Source organism: Lolium rigidum, chromosome 1 (genome assembly GCF_022539505.1).
Source record: "Lolium rigidum isolate FL_2022 chromosome 1, APGP_CSIRO_Lrig_0.1, whole genome shotgun sequence".
Classification (NCBI taxonomy): Eukaryota; Viridiplantae; Streptophyta; class Magnoliopsida; order Poales; family Poaceae; genus Lolium; species Lolium rigidum.
The window spans coordinates 222,527,947-222,536,223 of NC_061508.1; positions in this window are offsets into that span (position 1 = coordinate 222,527,947).

An 8,277-nucleotide genomic window follows, 5' to 3' on the forward strand; every position below is an offset into this window, starting at 1 on the left:
GAAAGGAGGAATGACCGTTGTACCTAATGATAATGATGAGCTCATCCCTCAAAGAGTAGTTGTAGGGTATAGAATGTGCATTGATTATCGAAAAGTTAATAAGGTTACTAAGAAAGATCATTACCCTTTACCTTTTATTGATCAAATGTTAGAAAGGTTATCTAAAAATACTCATTTTTGCTTTCTTGATGGTTATTCTGGGTTTTCACAAATTGCTGTTAAAACTAAGGATCAAGAGAAAACCACTTTCACTTGTCCCTATGGAACTTATGCTTATAGACGTATGCCTTTTGGTTTATGTAATGCTCCTGCTACTTTTCAAAGATGCATGTCTGCTATTTTTCATGGCTTTTGCGAGAATATTGTAGAGGAATTCATGGATGATTTTTCTGTCTATGGGAATTCTTTTGATAATTGCTTGCGGAACCTTGATAAAGTTTTGCAGAGATGTGAAGAAACTAACCTTGTTCTTAATTGGGAGAAATGCCACTTTATGGTTAATGAAGGAATTGTATTGGAACATAAAATTTCCGAGAGAGGTATTGAAGTTGATAGAGCTAAAGTTGAAGCAATTGAGATGCCCTATCCTAGGGATGTTAAAGGTATTCGTAGTGTTCTTGGTCATGTTGGGTTTTATAGGAGATTCATTAAAGATTTCTCCAAGATATCAAAACATCTTACTAATCTTCTTCAAAAAGATGTACCTTTGTTTTTTATGATGATTGTAAGGAAGCTTTTGAAACTCTAAAGAAAGCCTTAACAACTGCTCCTATAGTTGAACCTCCTGATTGGAACTTACCTTTTGAAATTATGTGTGATGCTAGTGATTTTGCTGTAGGCGCTGTTCTTGGACAGCGAGTAGATAAAAAATTGAATGTTATTCATTATGCTAGTAATACTCTCGATGCTGCTCAAAGAAATTATGCTAGAACTGAAAAAGAATTGTTAGCTGTAGTCTTTGCTTGTGACAAGTTTAGATCTTATATTGTTGATTCAAAAGTTACAATTCATACTGATCATGCTGCAATTAGATACCTAATGCAAAAGAAAGATGCTAAGCCAAGGCTTATTAGATGGGTGCTTCTGTTGCAAGAATTTGATTTGCATATTATAGATTGGAAAGGTGATGATAATCCTATTGCTGATAATTTGTCTAGATTGGAAAATATTGCTTTGTTGGAGATATGCCCAAGAGGCAATAATAAAATGGTTATTATAATATGTCTTTGTGTTTATGATAATATTTACATACCATGCTATAATTGTATTAACCAAAACATTGATACATGTGTGTTATGTGAACAACAAAGAGTCCCTAGTAAGCCTCTTGTATAACTAGCTTGTTGATTAATAGATGATCATGGTTTCGTCATCATGAACACTTGATGTTATTAATAACAAGGTTATGTCATTATATGAATGATGTAATGGACACACTCATTTAAGCGTAGCATAAGATCACGTCATTAAGTTATTTGCTATAAGCTTTCGATACATAGTTACCTAGTCCTTCGATCATGAGATCATATAAATCACTTATACCGGGAGGGTACTTTGATTACATCAAACGCCACTGCGTAAATGGGTGGTTATAAAGGTGGGATTAAGTATCTGGAAAGTATGAGTTAAGGCATATGGATCAACAGTGAGATTTGTCCATCCCGATGACGGATAGATATACTCTGGGCCCTCTCGGTGGAATGTCGTCTAATTAGCTTCCAAGCATATGAATGGTTCATAAAGAGACCACATACCACGGTACGAGAAAAGAGTACTTGTCAGGAGACGAGGTTCAACAAGGTATAGAGATACCGATGATCAAACCTCGGACAAGTAAAATATCGCGTGACAAAGGTAATTGGTATCATATGTGAATGGTTCATTCGATCACTAAGTCATCGTTGAATATGTGGGAGCCATTATGGATCTCCAGATCTCGCTATTGGTTATTGGTCGGAGAGAGTTCTCACCCATGTCCACATAGTTCGCGAACCGTAGGGTGACACACTTAAGGTTTGATGTTGTAATGGTAGAACTTGAATATGGAATGGAGTTCGAAGTATTGTTCGAAGTCTTGGATGGGATCCCGGACATCACGAGGAGTTCCGGAATGGTCCGGAGAATAAGATTCATATATAGGAAGTCATTTTATAAGTTCGAAAATGATCCGGTGATTTTACGGAAGGTTCTAGAAGGTTCTAGAAAAGTCCGGAAGGAATCACTAAGGAAGGAGGAGTCCCGGAGGGACTCCACCTCCCCATGTTCGGCCAACCCTAGAGGGGGGAGTCCAAGGTGGACTCCACCTAAGGGGGCCGGCCACCCCCCCACATGGAAGGGGGGAATCCCACGTGAGGTGGGAGTCCCACCTTGGGTAGGTTTCCCTACTACATGGAAGGTTCTTGTGTTGGGGTCTTATTCGAAGACTTGTAGTCCAACACTTGGGGATCCACCTATATAATGAGGGGCATAGGGGAGGGGGGCGGACACCACAAGCCCTCAAGGAGGCCGCACCCCATAGTGGCCGGCCACCCCTCTCCCAAACCCTAGTCGCCCCCTCTCTCCTCCACCTCTCCCGCACGCTTAGCGAAGCTCCGCCGGAGTTCTCCATCGCCACCGCCACCACGCCGTCGTGCTGCCGGATTCAAGGAGGAGCTACTACTTCCGCTGCCCGCCGGAACGGGGAGAAGGACGTCGTCTTCATCAACACCGAACGTGTGACCGAGTACGGAGGTGCTGCCCGATCGTGGCACCGTGATCAAGATCTTCTACGCGCTTTTGCAAGCGGCAAGTGATCGTCTACCGCAGCAACAAGAGCCTCATCTTGTAGGCTTTGGAAATCTTCAAGGGTGAGTCTCAATCATCTCCTCGTTGCTCCCGTCTTCTAGATTGCATCTTGGCTTGGACTGCGTTCTCGCAGTAGGAATTTTTTTGTTTTCTATGCAACGAATCCCTACAGTGGTATCAGAGCCGTGTATATGCATAGATGGTTGCACGAGTAGAACAGAATGGTTTTGTGGTCGTTGGTGCTCTTGTTGTCTTTAGTTTGAGTACTTTGCATCTTTGTGGCATAGTGGGATGAAGCGGCTCGGGCTAACTTTACATGACCGCGTTCATGAGACTTGCTCCTCGTTCGACATGCAACTTGTATTGCATAAGAGGCTTTGCGGGTGCCTGTCTCTCCTACTATAGTGAAGATTCAATTTACTCTTCTATTGACAACACTAGTATCACCGTTGTGGTTCATGTTCGTAGGTAGATTAGATCTTACTCGAAAACCCTAAACCACGTAAAATATGCAAACCAAATTAGAGACGTCTAACTTGTTTTTGCGTGGTTTGGTGATGTGATATGGCCATAATGTGATGATGAATATGTATGAGATGATCATTATTGTATTGTGGCAACCGCAGAGAGCCTTATGGTTGTCTTTAAATTTCATGTTGAGTAGTATTTCAAAGTAGTTGTAATAGTTGCTACATGAGGTGAACAATCATGAAGACGGCGCCATGGACCTTGACGCTACGCCGACGATGATGGAGATCATGCCCGTTGATGATGGAGATCATGTCCGTGCTTTGGAGATGAAGATCGAAGGCGCAAAGACTAAAGGGCCATATCATATCACATATGAATTGCATGTGATGTTAATCCTGTATGCATCTTATTTTGCTTAAAACGCGGCGGTAGCATTATAAGATGATCCCTCACATTAATATCAAGATAATAAAGTGTTCTCCCCTCGTATGCACCGTTGCACAGTTCGTCGTTTCGAAGCATCTCGTGATGATCGGATGTGATAGACTCAACGTTCACATACAACGGGTGTAAGCCATGTTGCACACGCGGAATACTTGGGTTTGCTTGACGAGCCTAGCATGTACAGACATGGCCTCGGGACAACGGAAACCGAAAGGTTGAACATGAGTCATATGGATGATATGATCAACATGGTTATGTTCACCATTGAAGCTACATCATCTCACGTGATGATCGGTTTTAGTGTAGTGGATTTGGATCGTGTACCACTTAACAACTATGAGGGATGTTGTATTAAGTGGGAGTTCATTAGTAATTAGATTAAAACATGAACTAATTATCATAAACATAGTCTAAGTAGTATTTTGAATTAATTTGTAGAATTGGCATCCGTTTTTCTACCATGCGCTAGTCTTATAATTGAGATAGAAATACTGTTAAGTCTGACAAGAAACTTTACGGACTGGTACCGTATTATTAAAGAATCAAGAAATGATTAAGTCCTATTGCAAACTTTTAGTAAACCTCACATTTGTTGATTCAAAGAGCTATGGTTTCAATTAGTACCTAAAGTTATCTTGTCTCCGTAAAACTTGAAGTTCAAATCTGTTTGAAAAGTAAGGAGCTGAAAATTTAGTTTTCAGAAATAATCAAGGTATAAGATATATGTGATATCTAAGACCTTATTGCAAGATGATAGAATATAATTTGGTGAGACTACATAAACTCATAAGTTTTATGGGAATGTACGAAGGTTGTAGACGCAAGGCGTCCCAATCCTCCAACTATTGGGGCACTAACAATATTCGCATATCCATGAAGTAATCGTCCTTAGTATGCACCGTTGCTAAGACTCGTCGTATCGAAGCATCACGTGATGATCGGGTGTTATAGATTCTACGTGTGCATACAATGGGTGCAAGCCAGATTTGCACATGCGAATACTAAGGTTAAACTTTATGAGCCTAGCATATACAGACATGGTCTCAGAAAGTCGTCATGAATTGATGGATAAAATTATGAGTGAAATTGTTCATCATATTAAAAGGTTACTAATAGTGAAATCCGGAACACTTGTCATATGATGATCAACTTCAAAGTAAGAACCTCAAGGTTATTGGTATTTGACCAACAAACCTAGAAGTTATTAAAAATGAAGTGTTTTCTGAGAATGAGGAAAGCTAAAAGAGAAACTACAAAAGATATTTTGGCAGAAAGAAAGAAAAGACTAGAAAGTCTAGCTCAGGTGTATATAAATGATATACATATTATGGATGTATTCCTCGTTTGGTCACACAATGAAATTCTTGGGTATTTGTACCATATTGGTTGGTATGAAGTGTCATACAAAACAACGCAATACAAGAATACAATGGCCTAAGTGACTGACAAGGAATATGATAAGAATGCACGTCCGGAACAAAAATAAAGTGTTATTATGTTCATCGTTGGCATTCTATCTAGCCCTTAGAATTTATAATAAAGAACTTAATAAATGTTATTTTGCTCTGGTCAAATAAAAACAATGAGTTGTTCAAATTATGACATTACTCCATGTACGATGGGTAAGTTATTATAAATCTTAATGGTGAATCACACATACATAATACTGACGCTAAAATGCCATAAGGAAAATGATTAAGAATTCCACTTATTTGTGGAACCGCCCTGTAGGTCATGTTAGAAAGAAACACATGAAGGAACTCCATGCAAATGGATTTCTTGAGTCATTTGATTTTTGAATCGTTTGGCGCTTGCAAATCTTTTCTAAAGAGAATGACTAAAATACCTGATACGTCCAAAACGTATCTACTTTCCCGAACACTTTTGCTATTGTTTTGCCTCTAATTTGTGTATTTTGGATGCAACTAACACGGACTAACACTGTTTTCAGTGAAGCTGCTCGGTGTCTCGTTTTTGTGCAGAAATCCAACTTTCGGGAAAAACCTCGGAATTTATGCAGAAGGCCCTATTTTCCCGAGGAAACTAACGGAGCCGGAAGGGCAATTGAAGTGGAGGCCGAGGGCCCCACACCATGGGGCGGCGCGGCCCGGGGGGGCCCGCGCGGCCCTGTGGTGTGGCCCCCTCGGCCGGCCTCCGACGCCCTCTTTCGGACTACTTATTCGCCTCGACCTAAAAACACCAGAGGAGAAGTCGAAGTCGCCAGAAACCCTCCAGAACGCCGCCACATCGCGAAACTCCGTCGCGGGAGCCAGAAGTCTCCGTTCGGCACTCCGCGGGACGGGGATTGGAGGAGATCATCACCGCCATCACCGCCAACGCCTCTCCATCAACCAGCAATGTTTCCCCCATCCATGTGTGAGTAATTCCCCCGCTGTAGGCCGAAGGGGATGGTAGGGATTGGATGAGATTGGTCATGTAATAGCATAAGATTGTTAGGGCATAGTGCCTAGTGTCCGTTATTGGTACTTTGATGATATTGTTGCAACTTGTTATGCTTAATGCTTGTCACTAGGGCCCGAGTGCCATGATCTCAGATCTGAACATGTTATTGTTTCATCATGATATTCATTGTTTATGGTCTTACCTATAAGTTGTATACACATGTCGTTGTCCGGAACCGATGGCCCCGAAGTGACGAAATCGGGACAACCGGAGGGAATGGTAGCGATGTGAGGATCACATGTGTTCACGGAGTGTTAATGCTTTGCTCCGGTACTTTATTAAAAGGAGTACCTTAATATCCGAGTAGTTTCCCTTGAGGCCCGGCTGCCACCGGCTGGTAGGACAAAAGATGTTGTGCAAGTTTCTCATTGCGAGCACGCACGACTATATATGGAACACATGCCTATTGATTGCTTTGTACTTGGACACCGTTTTATTATTATGCGCAAATGCCCTGCTATGATTGTTACATGAGTTTCTCTCATCCATGCAACGCCCGTCATCCGTCCCCGTGCCTACGGTATTTTAATCCTCGCTGTTTACTATAATCACTACTGCTGTCTCTGTTACTTTCGTTCTGTTATTTCACTATCGCTACTTGCTATAAAGCTGTTACCTCTTGATAAACTCTTGCGAGCAAGTCTGTTTCCAGGTGCAACCGAATTGACAACTCCGTTGTTAAGGCTTCCAAGTGTTCTTTGTCTCCCCTTGTGTCGAATCAATAAATTGGGTTTACTTCCCTCGAAGGCTGTTGCGATCCCCTATACTTGTGGGTCATCAAGACTATTTTCACGGCGCCGTTGTCGGGGAGCATAGCTTTATTTGGAAGTTCACTTGGATTAATATTGTTCGCTGCAAATTCTCCATCATGGGTAAACCTCGCGATACTAAGATCGCCATATTACCATCCACTACAAGAAAAGGTACAATTCGAATACCTCTGCTGCTCTTGATTCACCATCTCGTGATTGATAAACTTGTTTCACCGCCACATGCTTCGCATGCGGGTACTTCTGCTGAATCTGAAAACTCTCATAATATTGATAATATTTCTGCTGTGCTTGATGATAGTGGTTCATTGGGATCTTTTCTAGATGCTACAATTGCTAGGTCTAGACAAATTGAAAATACTGAAACTCCTAATGCTACTACACCCGTTAGTTCACCCGAACTTGATTATTTTAGTGATGATCCTGAGGAAGATTATGTGGAGCTTGATGATGATTTTATTGAAAAATGCAATGCTACAATCTGATGCAAGAAAAATTAAAAAGTTGCTTGCAGAACATACTGTTAGATATAAACTGTCTCCTGATCCTAAATTTGCCACATCTCCTATAAACATTAGGGATAAAGATTATGATTTTTCTCTTGATCTATCTCATATAGCTATTGTTGAGAAAACACCTTTACGTGGTACTGAAAAAGAAAGTGCTTGTTGAACACATGACTGAGTTATCTACTTTGAGTAGCTTGTTTTCTGATGATGTTAAGAAGCGTACTTACTTTGTTGCTAAAATATTTCCATTCTCATTAAAGGATGACGCTAAAACTTGGTATAATAATTTGCCACCTAGTTCTATTAAAAGTCCAAAAGAATTGCTTGATGTTTTCTTTCGGAAATATTTTCCTGCTAGTGCTCAACATGCTGCTTTGCAAAGAGTTTATAGTTTTGATCAGGGAGATGAAGAGAAATTGCTTGAGGCTTGGGCAAGATTTTGCTCTCTCATAAGAGCTCTGCCTGACCATGACTTAGAAAAGCATGAATTACTTGATATATTTTATAGTGGACTAACCATTGATTCTAGGGCATACCCGGATAGTTGTGCTTGGTTGTGTTTTCGGAAAAGAACTCCGGACGACGCCGAAGAATTATTGGCTAAAATAGGCCGGAATTATGATGATTGGAATACACCGAACCAACTCCAACGCCAATAGTGAAGAAGAGGGGTTTAATTAAATTGAATGATGAAGATATGAGGGAAGCCAAGAAGTCTCTCAAGGAGAAAGGTATTAAATCTGAAGATGTGAAGAATCTACCTCCTATAGAAGATATATGTGAGATAATTCCCCCTTCACCCATGATTGAGGTAAACTCCCTTCAACGCTTTACTA